Source organism: Oncorhynchus kisutch, linkage group LG14, assembly GCF_002021735.2.
Source record: "Oncorhynchus kisutch isolate 150728-3 linkage group LG14, Okis_V2, whole genome shotgun sequence".
Classification (NCBI taxonomy): domain Eukaryota; kingdom Metazoa; phylum Chordata; class Actinopteri; order Salmoniformes; family Salmonidae; genus Oncorhynchus; species Oncorhynchus kisutch.
This window is the reverse complement of record NC_034187.2, coordinates 10,578,887-10,597,312: the sequence shown is the minus strand read 5'-3', so window position 1 is coordinate 10,597,312 and position 18,426 is coordinate 10,578,887. Positions and strand designations below refer to the sequence as shown.

Here is an 18,426-nt window from a genome sequence, read left to right as displayed (position 1 = left end):
TTCTGCTACCTCCACTAGTGTAGTTCTCTATACAGTCTGTAGTGGTTGGCCTGCAGGCCTTCCTACTGTACTGTATCCGTCCCAGACATCACATTTCAGATTTTTCCCTGTCTTGTACACTCATGGGACAGAGTTGTGATCGATGTTGATATGGGAGTGTTCTAAAAGAGTAAAATAACGAGAGGACACACCTCTCTTGTCTCTTCACTTCCTTCCTTCCATTAGGATTCCAGACTATTTTTAGATTCTTTAGAACTCCTTAGGTTGCATTCCAAATAACACCCTATCCCCTACATAGTGCACTACTTTTGACCAGGGCCCATAGGGGTTGTGCACTATATAGGGAATAAGGTGTTATTTTGAATGCAACCAAAGGAGTTGCAACCAACTATAAGGTTCCATTTGAGACACAATCTTTGTTTCTATGATGCTCGATATGAACGTCGGTGCACAAAGAGATGCTGTCCTATAGTGTCCCCATCACAGTCAGACGACCACAACCCACAACTATTAGATTACCCCAGACATCTGTGCCCTCCCCTGGCCTCAGTGGGCACTGTCCTGCCCACTGAGGCCAGTTCTGCTCTACATGACGAGGAGGAGGAGGTAGAACCTGGGGCTCCAAGGTTTAGGGGAGGGGTGAGGGCAGTGGCCCAGGAAATGATGTCTCCCCTGGGATGCGAGGCGACAGCAGGCAAGGTCCTTTCTCCAGGCCATTGCCTTATGTCTGTGGTTATTTTAGGCTATTTTAGGCTATTATTATCATCAACTGGTCTAGGGCCTGTCTTACGGATAGGATTGTAATGGTGGAGTGACAGAGAGACAGAGGACTGATTCTAGATCAGGTGCGAGAGAGAGAGAGAAATAGTGACCATGGAGGGTAGCGATACAGAGGACTGATTCTAGATCAGGTGCTAGAGAGAGAGAGAAATAGTGACCATGGAGGGTAGCGATACAGAGGACTGATTCTAGATCAGGTGCTAGAGAGAGAGAGAAATAGTGACCATGGAGGGTAGCGATACAGCTAGCTGGACAGGGCTGCGGGTGAATGGGTGCATGTGGCCTTACAGCTGGCCTATACACTGAGTGTACAAAACATTAACACCACCTGCTCTTTCCACGACGAAGACTGACCAGGTGAATCTAGGTGAAAGCTGTGATCCCTTATTGATGACACCTGTTAAATCCTCTTCAATCAGTGTAGATGAAGGGGAGGAGAGAGGTGAAAGAAGGATTTTTAAGCCTTGAGACAACTGAGACATGGATTGCGTATGTGTGTCATTCAGAGGGTGAATGGGCAAGACAACATATGTAAGTGCCTTTGAATGAGGTGTGGTAGTAGGTGCCAGGCGTACTGGTTTGTGTCAAGAACTGCAACGCTGCTGTTTTTTTTCACGCTCAACAGTTTCCCGTGTGTATCGAGAATGATCCACCACCCAACTTGACACAACTGTGGGAAGCATTGGAGTCAACATGGGCCAGCATCCCTGTGGAACGCTTTCGACACCTTGTAGAGTCCATCCCCTCGACTCAGCATTAGAAAGGTGTTCCTAATGTTTGGTAAACTCAGTGTACAGACTACGTGAAGAATCTAGATGTAATTCTATACCAATAGATTGACCCTACCTTAAAGGAAGTCCATGGTGTAATGTACAGTAGTGTGTAGATGCATCCCTTGGGCTCTTGACTGATGGACTATAAATGAATGGTGAAAAAGTTTAGGTTCATGCTAGAAATGTTGCAGAGATGATCCATTAAGTTGAAATATCTTTCAAATAAAATGTCATGTAATATAAAAATCCCAAAGACACAAAAAAAAGAAGAAGAAAAGTTGATGGGATGTTCACAGACTGGCGTTAGAAGGTGTTCTCCTGATGGGAGTACAGGGAATTGGTTGATCCAGCTCACCTGGCAGGCACTGTGGATGTAAACAGGAAATACTTCTCTAACTGTTCTCATTTACTTGGCATCATACCCTTCGCTGGAAGCCAGGCCAAAGAGTTGGCTTGCATCCCAAATGCCACCGTATTCCCTACATAGTGCATTACTTGGACCAGAGCCCCTCCCCCTATTCCCTACATAGTGCATTACTTTGACCAGAGCCCCTCCCCCTATTCCCTACATAGTGCATTACTTTGACCAGAGCCCCTCCCCCTATTCCCTACATAGTGCATTACTTTGACCAGAGCCCCTCCCCCTATTCCCTACATAGTGCATTACTTTGACCAGAGCCCCTCCCCCTATTCCCTACATAGTGCACTACTTTGACCAGAGCATTATGGGGAAGAAGGGGGTCATTTGGGACGTGTTGATGATACTGCCTGGTTATATGGTCTAATTCTCTCCTTTCATCTCTAAGGATCACATACCTTTAGTGTAGCCATCAACTGCACATAATGGTATTCAAACTCATTCCTGTACAATGTTTAGTGACTGCAGTGAGTTCCAGATAGCATCTGCTACACACACTTTCACACACACACACTTTCACACACACACACTTTCACACACACACACTTTCACACTTTCACACACACTTTCACACACACACACACACACACACACACACACACACACACACACACACACACACACACACATACACACACACACACACACACACACACACACACACACACACACACACACACACACACACACACACACACACACACACACACACCAGCGTTGGACTGGTCAGCAGTGAGGGGAATGTAGTGTTATGCTACGTTGCTCTGGGTGAGTAGGAACAAACACAGCTTCCTCAGCCACCAATAACACTTCCTGACTCCCTCCGCTAGATGGTTAACAGTCACGTCTGAGTCCCTAATGGCACAGGTTGCTCTGGGCCCTGGTCAAAATTAGTGCACTAAATATGGAACAGGGTGCCATTTTGGGACACAGACAGTATTACAAACATCCGGACTTGTTTAGAGTCTGCAGGACAGTTTATAACCTAAACATAACCTAAGCATGCTGTCTAGATATATATGGATACACTACCCAGAGGGAATCATGAGCTAGTACAAACATTTGACAGAAAGACTGCAAAGCATATACAGTACCTTTGGTTGTTTGTTACCTTGAAGAGAAAATAAGGAAGGAAAGCGTTGCTAGGATACGATAGTAGATCTTAGTAGGTAGAAGGTGCTTTTAGGTAAGGGGGTTAATTGGTCATAACATTTTTTTTTTTTTACATGGAAGACCAATGCACTGTTCATATAATTAAAATAGCTTAAATGTTACGGAATGTTCAATAGAACAAAACCTTTTAAGAACGCTGAAGCGTTACGGTATAGCCTTCATTTTAAACATGATCTTTGACCAGCATAGGAAGATATACAAGTGCATCATACTGTAGTAGTTCAGTAGTGGAATGCTGAGTCTCCTCTAAAGGTTATAAAAGGGCTGTCGTAAACAGAGCCTTCGGGAAAGTATTCAGACCCCTTTACTTTTTACACATTTTGTTACGTTAAGACCTTATCCTAAAATGGATTGAATATTTTTTTTTAAATCTCAGCAATCTACACACAATATTCCATAATGACAATGCGAAAACAGGTTTGTAGAAGTTGTTGCTAATTTATTAGAAGTAAAAAACTGAAATACCTTATTTACATAAGTATTCAGACCCTTTGCTATCAGACTCGAAATTGAGCTCACATGCATCCTGTTTCCATTGATCATCGTTGATATTTTTCTACAAAAACCAAGCCATGAGGTCATAGGAATTGTCCGTTGAGCTCCGAGACAGGATTGTGTCGAGGCACAGATCTGGGGAAGGGTACCAAAAAATATCTGCAGCATTGAAGGTCCCAAGAGGTCTCCATCATTCTTAAATGGAAGAAGTTTGTGACCACCAAGCCTCTTCCTAGAGCTGGCCGCCCGGCCAAACTGAGGAATCGGGGGAGAAGGGGCTTGGTCAGGGAGGTGACCAAGAACCTGATTGTCACTCTGACAGAGCTCCAGAGTTCCTCTGTGGAGATGGGAGAACCTTCCAGAAGGACAACCATCTCTGCAGCACTCCACCAATCAGGCCTTTGTGGTAGAGTGGCCAGATGGAAGCCACTCCTCAGTAAAAGACACATAACAGCATGCTTGGAGTTTGCCAAAAGTCACCTAAAGAATCTCAGACCATGAGAAACAAGATTCTCTGGTCTGATGAAACCAAGATTGAACTATTTGGCCTGAATGCCAAGCGGCACATTTGGAGGAAACCTGACACCATCCCTACAGTGAAGCATGGTGGTGGCAGCATCATGCTGTGGGGATGTTTTTCAGCGGTAGAGACTGGGAGACTAGTCAGGATCAAGGCAAATATGAACAGAGCAAAGTACAGAGAGGTCCTTGATGAAAACCTGCTCAGGACCTCAGACTGGGGCAATGGTTCACCTTCCAACAGGACAACGATCCTAAACACACAGCCAAGACAACGCAGGAGTGGCTTTGGGACACGTCTCTGAATGTCCTTGAGCAGTGGTGGAAAAAGTATCAAAATGTCATACTTGAGTAAAAGTAAAGATACCTTAATATAAAATGACTCAAGTAAAATATGTACTTGAGTAAAAGTCTAAAAGTATTTGGTTTTAAATATCCTTAAGTATCAGAAGTAAATGTAATTTCTAAAATATACTTGGATTACCATATATACTTATATATACCATATATATGACCATGGATGTTCTCTTGATAAGTTTGTGAATTGGGACATTTTCCTGTCCTGCTGAGCATTCAAAATGTAACGAGTATTGTTGGGTGTCAGGGAAAATGTATGGAATAAAAGGACATCTTTTCTTTAGGAATGTAGTGAAGTAAAAGTTGTCAAAAATATAAATAGGAAAGTAAAGTACAGATATCGGAAAACTACTTAAGTAGTACTTTAAGGTATTTTTACTTAAGTACTTTACACCACTAGCCTTGAGTGGCCCAGCCAGAGTCCGGACTTGAACCCGATCAAACATCTCTGGAGAGACCTGAAAATAGTTGTGCAGCAACGCTCCCCATCCAACCTGACAGAGCTTGAGAGGATCTGCAAAGAAGAATGGGAGAAACTCCCCAAATACAGGTGTGCCAAGCTTATAGCATCATACCCAAGAAGACTCACGGCTGTAATCGCTGCCAACGGTGCTTTAACAAAGTACTGAGTAAAGGGTCTGAATACTTATGAAAATGTGATATTTCAGTTTTTTTTATTTTTAATTAGCAACATTTTATAAAAACCTGTTTTTGAATTGTCATTATGGGGTATTGTGTGTAGATCGATGAGGGAAAAAAACAATGAAATACATTTTAGAATAAGGCCGTAACGTAACAGAATGGTCTGCATACTTTCCTAAGGCACTGTATATCCTCCTCTCAACCTGTCACATGACGTGTCACATGACGTGTCACATGATGTGTCACATTTACCACAGACGCGTCTCAAATGGAACCCTATTTAGTGCACAACGTTTGACCAGGGCCCATGTGTAGGAAATAGAGTGCCATTATGATGGAGTGCATATGCAGTACATCACTGCGATGAGCTAACGTCCCCATCAGGGAGCCTCATTGACTTTTGACTCATAGCTACTACGGTGTAAGTGGCTACAGTTAAACAATGAAGAAAGTTTTTTTTTAAAGTTATTACTCTCTACTTACAGGAATAATTACACAGGATGTGTTCCAAAATGGCACCCTATTCCCTATATAGTACACTACTTTTGACCAGGGAGACAGACACAATAATGAGAACCCTAACTATAATGTATGACCCTGATCTCTACCAGTCCGGCCAGAACTAGGCCAGTGACTCAGCAGTCAGTGGGTTTTAGAGTGTGTGTGTGTGTGTGGCTACTGACTCAGTCGTAAGTCGGTTTTAGAGTGTGTGTGTGTGTGTGTGTGTGTGTGTGTGTGTGTGTGTGTGTGTGTGTGTGTGTGTGTGTGTGTGTGTGTGTGTGTGTGTGGCTACTGACTCAGTCGTAAGTCGGTTTTAGAGTGTGTGTGTGTGTGTGTGTGTGTGTGTGTGTGTGTGTGTGTGTGTGTGGCTACTGACTCAGTCGTAAGTCGGTTTTGGAGAGAGCCACACCCCAAAGCAGGGTCCAGCTGGGAATGGAAAGCAACAATGGGTTTTCAGTGGACAGAGAGGAAAAGTCTTTAACTGGGAAATCATTAGCATTTTATTAAAGTCTTTTGTCTCCCTCTCTCTTACACTCTGTCACTGTCTGTCTGTTACACACACACACACACACACACACACACACACACACACACACACACACACACACACACACACACACACACACACACACACACACACACACACACACACACACACAAGCACGCAAGCACGCACACACACACGCACGCACACACACACACACACACACACACACACGCACGCACGCACGCACGCACGCACGCACGCACACGCACGCACACACATATCTACAAACATATGCACACTTCCCTTCTCCGACATCTCTGTTCTGTGTTCTGTGTCACGAGAGCTGAGCAGCCTGTAACGGAGCAGTTGCATAATTATGACGCTGGACTTGTTATGTGCCTTTATAATACCCTGGCAGTAAACACTCATCTATTTCAGCGGTTAAACCATTTCAGTGTAATGTAATCAGGGCTGACGCCTGAGAAAATAACAACGTGAGAACATGGTCATTCTCACCACACAATGAAATACAGTAGGAGATAGTAATACATGCACACCTAACATGGCTGACTGGGTGTGACAGTGCGAAGGTGTGTGTGTGTGTGTTTGTGTGCGTCTGTAAATCTGAATGTGAATCTGTCCGTGCGCGTGAATGTCTGCTTGTATCAGTGTGTGTTCCCAAAGATAGCCTTTCCCAGAGAGAAGAGAATGTATCCAACATGGCCAACACTAACCCTGCTGCTTCACTGAGAGGACAGCTCAGCCTGTGGTCAGCTGATATTTTACAATAGTACCGAACGGTAACTGCCTTCTGAATAGGAACGACCAGAGAACCCAAGGGAGGGTTGAGGGATTCCTAATCCATTCTCAGCCCCCCCCCCCCCCTGTCTCCAGCAGCATCTATCCTCCAGTCCTCTCCCTTCCCCCTAACCTCCTTCTCTCTCTCCGTCTCACTCTCTCTTCCCCCACTCATGCAAATTTTCCCTAAACAGATGCTCCTAATTTATCCCTCTCCATATAACAGACCTGTCCAATGTGAAATGAAAACATTCCATTCTCTCAATCCCTCGATCTCTCACATACACACAGAGATCAGAAATCCAAAGGCAGTAAATGCAAAACATACCTCAGAGAGAGAAAAAGGGAGATGGAGGGAGAGAGAGAAAGAGAGAGAGAGAGGGAAAGAGGGAGAGAGAGAGGGAAAGAGGGAGTGAGAGGGATAGAGAGAGGGAGGGAAAGACAGAGAGAGAGAGGGAAAGAGGGAGAGAGAGAAAGAGAGAGAGAGGGAAAGAGGGAGTGAGAGGGATAGAGAGAGGGAGGGAAAGAGGGAAAGAGGGGGAGCGCGAGCGCGAGCGAAAGGGAAAGAGGGAGAGAGAGAGAGAGAGAGAGAGAGAGAGAGAGAGAGAGAGAGAGGGGAAAAGGGAGAGAGAGAGAGAGAGGGGGAGAGAGAGAGAGAGAGAGGGAAAGAGGGAGAGAGGGGGAGAGAGAGAGAGGGAAAGAGGGAGAGAGAGAGAGAGAGAGAGGGGGATTACATGATGTAGAGACCAGCTGAAGGGAAGACGGGAACAGAACCAACCTTTTTCTCCCCTGCAGCACTGACACAGCCACTGACTGTAAATCAACAGACCCACCGCCCCTGTGAAGCAGACACTCCCTAACAATCCTTTTTCTTACAACCAAACAAAGGGAAAGCCAACAATACATGGTTAGAATATGGTGGCAATGTGTCTTACCTCTGTAATGTGTGGACTGCTCCCCTAGTGATGCCAGAGACATGCAGTCTGGTGGAGTAGTATCCACAAGCTCCCTGACTCTCCCTCTCCCTCTCTCTCTCTCTCTCTCACACACACACACAGTCAGTCAGGCAAGCAAGCAGGAAGGCAGGCAGGCAGGCTCATACACACACACTCTTTCACTGTGCTGTGGCTCCCTCTCTAGCTGCTCTCACTTGCTGATCCAGCTGACATACGCCCTCCCCTCCCCTCCTTCTCTAGCTGCTCTCACTTGCTGATCCAGCTGACATACACCCTCCCCTCCCCTCCTTCTCTAGCTGCTCTCTCTTGCTGATCCAGCTGACATACGCCCTCCCCTCCCCTCTGCTGCTCTCAATCTCTACCCTTCAGCCAGCACCAACACTACACTACACTGTGCCTACAAGGAGCCAGTAGGAGCCCCTCTCCTCTTTGCCTCACTCCCTCCCCGTACACCTCTCTCTTCCTCCCCTTCTTTCTCTCTCTCCCTGTTTGACACTTAGACACAGTGCTTCTGTGGGGCCACAGGAAAAGGCTTGACTGTCTTTTTAATCACAGACTGTAAACAAGCACAGACTGTAAACAAGCACAGACTGTAAACAAGCACAGACTGTAAACATACACATACTGTAAACAACACAGACTGTAAACAACACAGACTGTAAACAACACAGACTGTAAACATACACATACTGTAAACATACACAGACTGTAAACAACACAGACTGTAAACAACACAGACTGTAAACAAACGTATAATGTAAATAAACATAGACTGTCAACAAACACATAATGTCAACTAATACAGACTGTAAATAGACATATACTGTAAACAAACAATTTAAGAGCAGATGACAGTGACACCCATGGCTTTTTCCATCTTTGCATGTAGATGATGTAGATGATGTAGCTGATGTAGCTGATGATGATGTAGCTGATGATGATGTAGTGAGGTAGCTGATGATGATGTAGCTGATGTAGCTGATGATGATGTAGCTAAGGTAGATGATGTAGATGATGTAGCTGATGATGATGTATAAGACGTAGTTGATGATGATGTAGCTGATGATGATGTAGATGAGGTAGATGATGTAGATGATGATGATGTAGCTGATGTAGCTGATGATGATGTATAAGACGTAGTTGATGATGATGTAGCTGATGATGATGTAGATAAGGTAGATGATGTAGATGATGATGATGTAGCTGATGTAGCTGATGATGATGTAGCTGATGTAGATAATGTAGCTGATGATGATGTAGATGATGTAGCTGATGTAGCTGATTATGATGTAGATAATGTAGCTGATGTTGATGTAGATTATGAGGCAGAGGGAGCTGATGATATAGATGATTATGAAGTAGATGATGTAGCTGATGAAGCTGTAGCTGATGATGATGTAGCTGATGTAGATGTAGCTGATGTAGATGATGCAGCTGATGTAGCTGATGTAGATGTAGCTGATGTAGAGGATGTAGCTGATGATGATGTAGATGACTTAGCTGATGTAGCTGATGCAGCTGATGATGATGTAGCTGATGTAGCTGATGTAGATAATTTAGCTGATGATGATGTAGATGTAGCTGATGTAGATGTAGTTGATGTAGCTGATGTAGATGTAGTTGATGTAGATGATGTAGATGATGTAGCTGATGTAGCTGATGATGATGTAGATGTAGTGGATGTAGATGTAGGTGTAGCTGATGTAATTGATATAGTTGATGTCGATGATGTAGATGATGTAGATGATGTAGCTGATGATGATGTAGCTGATGTAGATGTAGCTGATGTAGATGATGTAGATGTAGCTGATGTAGTTGATGTAGATTATGTAGCTGATGTAGATGATTGTAACGACGGGTGAGTGGAATGAGTGAAGAGTCAGAGAGCGAAATTAACGGGAAAACGCTTTAATTTCCTTCAAATCGTAACAGGTCCAAAACATGGGTGAATGCCCAAAACACTGGCGCAAAACCAACCCAAAACCTAGATGCACACTGGACAGCGAAAAACCAAAACACGATACATCACCAAACGTAACAACCAACAAGCCCGCACAAACACCAGCGGGCAAAACAAACTTAAATAACACCCATCCCAAAACCCCAACAAGGAACAGGTGAAAACAATTAGACAAAACCAAACGAAAAGGGAAAAAGGGATCGGTGGCAGCTAATAGACCGGCGACGATGACCGCCGAGCGCCACCCGAGCAGGAAGGGGAGCCACCTTCGGTGGTATTCGTGACAGTACCCCCCCCCCCTGACACGCGGCTCCCGCAGCGCGCCGACACCGGCCTCGGGGACGACCCTGGGTGCGAGGCACAGGGCGATCTGGATGGAGGTGATGGAACTCCCTTAGTATAGTGGGATCCAATATATCCAGCACCTCTCCTCCGGCCCGTACCCCTCCCAGTCCATGAGGTACTGCAGGCCCCTCACCCGGCGTCTGGAGTCCAGAATAGCTCGTACTGTGTACGCCGGGGACCCCTCGATGTCCATTGAGGGCGGAGGGACCTCCGGCACCTCACTTTCCTGCATGGGACCAGCTACCACCGGCCTGAGGAGAGACACATGAAACGAGGGGTTAATACGATAATACGAAGGGAGTAACAATCGATAACACACCTTGTTTATTCCCCTCAGGACTTTAAATGGCCCTACACACTGCGGACACAGCAGGGCAGGCGGAGGGGCAGGTTTCGGGTCGAGCGCCAGACCCTGTCCCCCGGTGCAAACACGGGGGTCTCTCTGCGGTGACGGTCAGCGCTCTTCTGCTGCCGTCCACTCGCCTGACGCAATGACTCCTGGACGGCTCTCCAGGTCTCCTTAGAGCGCTGCACCCACTCCTCCACCGCAGGAGCCTCGGTCTGGCTCTGATGCCATGGTGCCAGAACCGGCTGGTACCCCAACACGCACTCAAACGGTGACATGTTGGTAGAGGAGTGGCTTAGTGAGAAATGGCCCAGGGGATGTATCTCACCCACTCCCCTGGCCGGTCCTGGCAATACGTCCGCAGAAACCTACCCACCTCCTGGTTCACTCTCTCCACCTGCCCATTACTCTCCGGGTGATAACCCGAGGTCAGGACAAGACAGGATGACAGCACCATCCTCAAAATACCCGGGTGACCTGATGAGGGTAGACTATGTGCCCATCGAATCAATTGATCACGAACAGCGAGCTGCATGTACCTACGACCCTCCGGGCACTGTGGAGGCGCAGGTTCCTCCCTTAGTGCCCGCTCGATGTCCGTTTCCACCTCCCATACTACCAGTGCTACCAGCTTGGCAGCCGGAATGATGGGAGTAGGATCGATGGACCGGTCATCAGTGTCGTATAGGCGGGACAGCGCGTCGGCCTTAGTATTGAGGGAACCTGGTCGATACGAGATCGTAAAACGAAATCAGGTGAAATACATGGCCCACCTTGCCTGACGAGGATTCAGTCTCCTAGCTGATCGGATATACTCCAGGTTACGATGGTCAGTCCAGATGAGAAAAGGGTGCTTAGCCCCCTCAAGCCAGTGTCTCCACACCTTCAGAGCCTTAACCATGGCCAACAACTCCCTATCCCCCACATCATAATTCCGCTCCGCTGGCCCAAGCTTCCTCGAAAAAAAAAGCACAGGGGTGGAGCTTCGGTGGCGTACCCGAGCGCTGGGAGAGCACAGCTCCAACCCCAGCCTCGGATGTGTCCACCTCAACTATAAATGCCAAAGAAGGGTCCGGATGCGCCAACACTGGCGCTTCGGTGAACAGCGCCTTGAAACAGCGAAACGCTCCGTCCGCCTCTGCTGACCACTGCAAACGCACCGGCCCCCCTTCAGCAGTGAGGTAATAGGGGCCGCCACCTGGCCAAAGCCCCGGATAAACCTCTGGTAGTAATTGGCAAACCCTAAGAACCGCTGCACCTCCTTTACCGTGGTGGGAGTCGGCCAATTACGCACGGCCTTGACGCGATCACCCTCCATTACCACCCCCGAGGTGGAAATGCGATAACCCAGGAAGGAAATGGCTCGTTTGGAAAATTCACATTTCTCTGCCTTCACATACAGGTCATGCTCCAGCAATCGCCCAAGAACCTTGCGCACCAGAGACACATGCTCGGCGCGTATAGCGGAGTAGATCAAGATGTCGTCAATACAGTATACACCACTACACCCTGTCCGTGCAGGTCTCTGAGAATCTCATCAACGAAGGATTGAAAGATGGCTGGAGCATTCTTTAACCCGTACGGCATGACGGGGTACTCATAATGGCCAGATGTGGTACTAAATGCGGTTTTCCACTCATCTCCCTCCTGAATACGCACCAGATTATACGTGCTCCTGAGATCCAGTTTCGTGAAAAATCGCGCCCCGTGAAATGATTCCACCGCCGTAGCGATGAGAGGTAGTGGGTACCTAAAACCCACAGTGATGGAATTTAGACCTCGATAATCAATACACGGACGCAAACCACCCTCCTTTTTCTTCACGAAAAAGGAACTCGAGGAGACGGGTGACATGGAGGGCCGAATGTACCCCTGTCCCAGAGCCTTCCATATGTCTCCATAGCCAACGTCTCCTCCTGGGACAACGGATACACGTGACTCCTGGGTAGTGCAGCGTTCACCTGGAGGTTTATCACGCAATCCCCCTGTCGATGGGGTGGTAATAGGGTCGCCTTCTTCTTACTGAAGGCGATAGCCAAATCGGCATACTCAGCAGGAATGCGCACGGTGGAATCCTGGTCTGAACTCTCCACCGTTGTCGCACCGATGGAAACTCCTAAACACCTGCCTGAACACTCATCAGACCACCCCTGGAGAGCTCCCTGTCTTCACGAAAGTTTAGGATTGTGAATAGCCAGCCAGGGAATCCCCGGTACCACCGGAAACGCAGGTGAATCGATAAGGAACAGACTAATCCGTTCCTTATGATCCCCCTGCGTAATCATCTCCAGAGGAATCGTGGCCTCCCTGACCAGCCCTGACCCTAACGGTCGACTATCTAAGGAGTGCACGGGGAAGGGGGGGGTCTACCTTAACTAACGGAATCCTCAACTTCTGAGCGAGTCCGCGATCTATAAAATTCCCCGCTGCGCCTGAATCGACTAGCGCCTTATGCTGGAGAGAGGGGAAAAACTTAAGGAAACAGATTAACAAAAACATGTGTCCAACAGGAAGCTCTGGGAGAGTGTGGTGCTGACTCACCTGGGGTGACCGAGGAGTGTTCCGCCTGCTCTCTCGACTCCCAGATGGACTCCTCCAGCACCGACCGGAAGTGTGCCCTCTCCGGCCACAATGGGTACAGGACGAGCCTCCTCCTCCGGTCTCACTAGACGCAGCCCCTCCTAGCTCCATCGGGATTGGAGCGGGGGGGGGAGGGGGGGCAGGTGGTGGAACTGACAGGACCCTTTCAGAACGTCCGCGAGCAGCCAGCAGATGGTCTAGCCGGATAGACATGTCGATCAGCTCATCCAAGCTGAGCGTAGTGTCCCGACAAGCCAGCTCCCTGCGGACGTCCTCTCTTAGGCTACACCTACACCTGTCGTTCCACCCAGCTCCAGCGGCCAAAGTCCGGAAATCCAACGCAAAGTCCTGCGCGCTCCTCGTCCCCTGCCGGAGATGGAACAACCTCTCACCCGCCGCTCGGCCCTCCGGAGGATGACCGAACACAGCCTGGAAATGGCGGGTGAACTCCAGGTAGTGGCCCCTTGCTGAGTCGGGCCCGTTCCAAACGGCGTTGGTCCACTCCAGGGCCCTACCCGTCAGGCAGGAGACGAGGACACTCACGCTCTCCTCATCCGAGGGAGCAGGCCGAACGGTGGCCAGGTAGAGCTCTAGTTGTAGCAGAAATCCCTGGCACCCTGCCGCCGCTCCATCGTACTCCCTCAGAGGCGTGATGCGCAGAGCGCTGGCACCGGATCCCGCTGGAGGAGATGGTAGAGTTGTTGGTGGGAGGGTAGGTGGTGTAGTAGGGAGACCACTCCTCTCCCAACGATCCATCCTCTCTATCATTTGATCTATTGCTGATCTGATGCGTAGTGTGTTACTGATGGTAGGCTTTGTTACTTTAGTCCAGGCTCTCTGCAGGTCATTCACTAGGTCCCCCCGTGTGGTTCTGGGATTTCTGCTCACCGTTCTTGTGATCATTTTGACCCCACGGGGTGACATCTTGCGTGGAGCCCCAGATCAAGGGAGATTATCAGTGGTCTTGTATGTCTTCCATTTCCTAATAACTGCTCCCACAGTTGATTTCTTCAAACCAAGCTGCTTACCTATTGCAGATTCAGTCTTCCCAGCCTGGTGCAGGTCTACAATTTTCTGTCTGGTGTCCTTTGACAGCTGTTTGGTCTTGGCCATAGTGGAGTTTGGAGTGTGACTGTTTGAGGTTGTGGACAGGTGTCTTTTATACTGATAACAAGTTCAAATAGGTACCATTAATACAGGTAACGAGTGGAGGACAGAGGAGCCTCTTAAAGAAGAAGTTACAGGTCTGTGAGAGCCAGAAATCTTGCTTGTTTGTAGGTGACCAAATACTTATTTTCCACCATAATTTGCAAATAAATTCATAAAAAATCCTACAATGTGATTTTATTTTAGGTACACATAGTTGAAGTGTACCTATGATGAAAATTACAGGCCTCGCTCATCTTTTTAAGTGGGAGAACTTGCACAATTGGTGGCTGACTAAATACTTTTTGCCCCACTGTAGCTGATGTAGAGGATGTCGCTGATGTAGCTGATGTATGTACACCTTTGATTCTGACACTGTGCTGGTACCTGCTATGCACACACAGACAGACAGCCCATTGTGACCTCCTGTAATCAAAGGGCTTTCATCTTCAGACCACTGGATTATTAAAGACACAGAAGATGAAACCCCACCAAAATGCCAGCATGCATCCCAGAGTGGAATCACCCTAACAAATACACACACACACACACACACACACACACACACACACACACACACACACACACACATGCCAAGGTTTGTGTGTGTGTGTGTGTGTGTGAGAGTGTGTGTGTGTGTGTGTGTGTGTGTGTGTGTGTGTGTGTGTGTGTGTGTGTGTGTGTGTGTGTGTGAGTGTGTGTGTGTGTGTGTGTGTGTGTGTGTGTGTGTGTGTGTGTGTGTGTAATAATTAATAATAATAATTCTTCATTCCCCAGACCTTGTTGTGTATCACACATATTCTTTTAATCACTATTTCCTCAGCTCCATTCATACTAGTGTTATCCTGTTATCCTGTCTTATCCTGTCTTATCATGTTATCCTGTCTTATCCTGTTATTCTGTCTTATCCTGTCTTATCTTGTCATCCTGTCTTATCCTGTCATCCTGTCTTATCCTGTCACCCTGTCTTATCCTGTTATCCTGTCTTATCCTGTCATCCTGTCTTATCTTGTTATCCTGTCTTATCCTGTCATCCTGTCTTGTCCTGTTATTCTGTTTTATCCTGTTATTCTGTCTTATCTTGTTATCCTGTCTTATCCTGTTATTCTGTCTTATCCTGTCTTATCCTGTTATTCTATCTTATCCTGTTATTCTGTCTTATCCTGTCTTATCCTGTTATTCTGTTTTATCCTGTTATTCTGTCTTGTCATGTTATCCTGTCTTATCCTGTTATTCTGTCTTATCCTGTCTTATCCTGTTATTCTGTCTTATCCTGTTATTCTGTTTAATCCTGTTTTATCCTGTTATTCTATCTTATCATGTTATACTGTCTTATTCTGTTATTCTGTCTTATACTGTTATTCTGTCTTATCCTGTTATCCTGTCTTATCCTGTCATCCTGTCTTATCCTGTTATTCTTATCCTGTGGCAAAAGGTCGCAAAGTTCAAGGGGGCCGAATACTTTCGCAAGGCACTGTACTTTTAATCAAGTATGAAAATGATGTACTTTTTCCACCACTGCTTTGTAGTACATTCAGTAACTCTCCACACAAGATGGAGAGTTATCCTGTTATTCTGTCTTATCCTGTCTTATCCTGTTATTCTGTCTTATCATGTTATTCTGTCTTATCCTGTTATTTTGTCTTATCCTGTTATCCTGTCTTATCCTGTTATTCTATTATCCTCTTATCCTGTTATCCTGTCCTATCCTGTTATCTTGTGTGGAGAGTTACTGAATGTACCACAAAGCAGTGGTGGAAAAAGTACATCATTTTCATACTTGATTAAAAGTACAGTGCCTTGCGAAAGTATTCGGCCCCCTTGAACTTTGCGACCTTTTGCCACATTTCAGGCTTCAAACATAAAGATATAAAACTGTCTTTTTTTGTGAAGAATCAACAACAAGTGGGACACAATCATGAAGTGGAACGACATTTATTGGATATTTCAAACTTTTTTAACAAATCAAAAACTGAAAAATTGGGCATGCAAAATTATTCAGCCCCCTTAAGTTAACACTTTGTAGCGCCACCTTTTGCTGCGATTACAGCTGTAAGTCGCTTGGGGTATGTCTCTATCAGTTTTGCACATCGAGAGACTGACATTTTTTCCCATTCCTCCTTGCAAAACAGCTCGAGCTCAGTGAGGTTGGATGGAGAGCATTTGTGAACAGCAGTTTTCAGTTCTTTCCACAGATTCTCGATTGGATTCAGGTCTGGACTTTGACTTGGCCATTCATTCTAACACCAATTCCGAATACTTTCGCAAGGCACTGTAAATATACCTTAATAGAAAATGACTCAAGTAAAAGTGAAAGTGACCCAATAAAATACAACTTGAGTTAAAGTATAAAAGTATTTTCTTTAAATATACTTAAGTATCAAAAGTAAAAGTATAAATCATTTCAAATTGATCATATTAAGCAAACCAGACGGCAACATTGCGATGTTTTTTTTAAATTTACGGATAGTGAGAGGCACACTCCAACACTCTGACATAATTTACAAACAAAGCATGTGTTTAGTGAGTCTGCCAGATCAGAGGCAGTAGGGATGACCAGGGATGTGCTCTTGATAAGTGTGTGAATTTGACCATTTTCCAGTCCTGCTAAGCATTCAAAGTATAACGAATACTTTGGGGTGTCAGAAAAAATGTTTGGAGTAAAAAATATTATTTTCTTTAGGAATGTATTGAAGTTAAAGGTAATCAAACATAGAAATGGTAAAGTAAAGTACAGATACACCAGAAAACTACTTAAGTAGTACTTTAAAGTATGTTTACTTACTGTAACTACTTTAGATCACTGCTACAGAGAGAGGGATGGAGAAAGAGAGAGAGAGAAAGAGTGAGAGAGAGATAGAGAAAGAGAGCGAGAGAGAGAGAAAGAGAGAGCGATAGAGACATAGAGAAAGAGAGAGAAAGACATAGAGAGTGAGAGAGAGAGAAAGACATAGAGAGAGACCAGAGTGAGTCATTGTTCCAGCAGCATAAAATAAAATAATTACTGGAGAAGACCAGAGAATATCTACACCATGAGATAGCTAGCGCTATTTGGAGTTCATTCCATTAAAATTCAGTCAATAACCTGAAAATCAATACTTTTAAAAGAAAATTGGAATCAGAATTTTGGTTTACTTCTAGAATCGACTGAATTGAAATGGATATGACCCCAGACCAGATGGTGTATAATCCACCCAGTAATGCTTCCTCTGCCAGAGGGATTGTGTAAAGCCAGTCTGCTTCCCAAATGGCACTCTATCCCTCTTCCCTATGTAGTGCACTACAAAACTAGTACACTACATATGGAATAGGGCACCGTTTGGGACGTACATTCAGAGAGATTGACATCACAGTGACAGGGCACACCCTCCTGCCGAGAGAGATAAATCGTGAAAGTTGTTGATTTGTAATCTGGCTATCATGTTTTATTATTGGCTCATAGGATCATCTCTGAACCCTGTTTTGGTGTCACTAATGCCGTTTTAGTTAATGAGCTGGTTTAATAAGTACTAGATCACTAATCCCTCGGACAGAGGACACTCCCTCCTAGATATACTGTTGGCCACAACAATTCCAGAAATTGGTACAGTGGGGTAGACTAGGGTTTGTGACAGAGGAGATAGAGTCGAGACAAGGAGCAGAAATAGGTCAACTACAGGCTTCCTCGGTTGTATTTCCATCATTACTAGGCTACTACTATTATAAATAAGGTATAAAGATCTTAGGCTAGTGTTTATAGTCGAGGAGAGAGACAAGGAGCAGGAAGAGACGTTCCTGAAACATAACAACAAAAATACTAAAAGAAGAAAAGAAGCAACCAAAAAATGAAAATAAATGTATTATATCAACAACAAAAATGTGAAAATAGGTCTAGAGGTTTGAATGGGTCTCCCGGTGAAGAGTGTGAGTGTTGCAGGCCACAGGCCACAGGCCACAGGCCACAGGCCACAGGCCACAGGCCACAGGTCACAGGCCACAGGCCACAGGCCACAGGCCACAGGCCACAGGCCACAAACCACAAGCTACGGGCCCCGGGCCACGGGCCACGGGCCACGGGCCTCGGGCTACGGGCCACAGGCCACAGGCCACAGGCCTTCCATTCTGCTTCGTGGTCATCTGGCTCCTGCAGCAGCTGTTGTACAGGGCAGGG

At 46.2% G+C, this 18,426-nt stretch overlaps 1 protein-coding gene across 3 annotated transcripts in view; it reads right to left on the bottom strand.

Moving 5' to 3' along the window:
- LOC109903239 (guanine nucleotide-binding protein G(I)/G(S)/G(O) subunit gamma-2) overlaps window positions 1-8,243 on the bottom strand; it is a 28,260-nt gene extending 20,017 nt beyond the window's left edge. The window contains exons 1-2 of one of the 3 annotated variants that reach the window (XM_031787778.1): window positions 7,879-8,243; window positions 1,627-1,695 (exon numbers count right to left, since the gene is read on the bottom strand). The gene's annotated coding sequence lies outside the window, so the exon portion shown is untranslated. Of the gene's footprint in view, window positions 1-1,626; window positions 1,696-7,721; window positions 7,808-7,878 lie in introns of those variants that run through there. The other 2 variants (XM_031787777.1, XM_031787779.1) reach the window with 2 other exon arrangements.
- Between the last annotated feature and the right edge of the window lie 10,183 nt (window positions 8,244-18,426).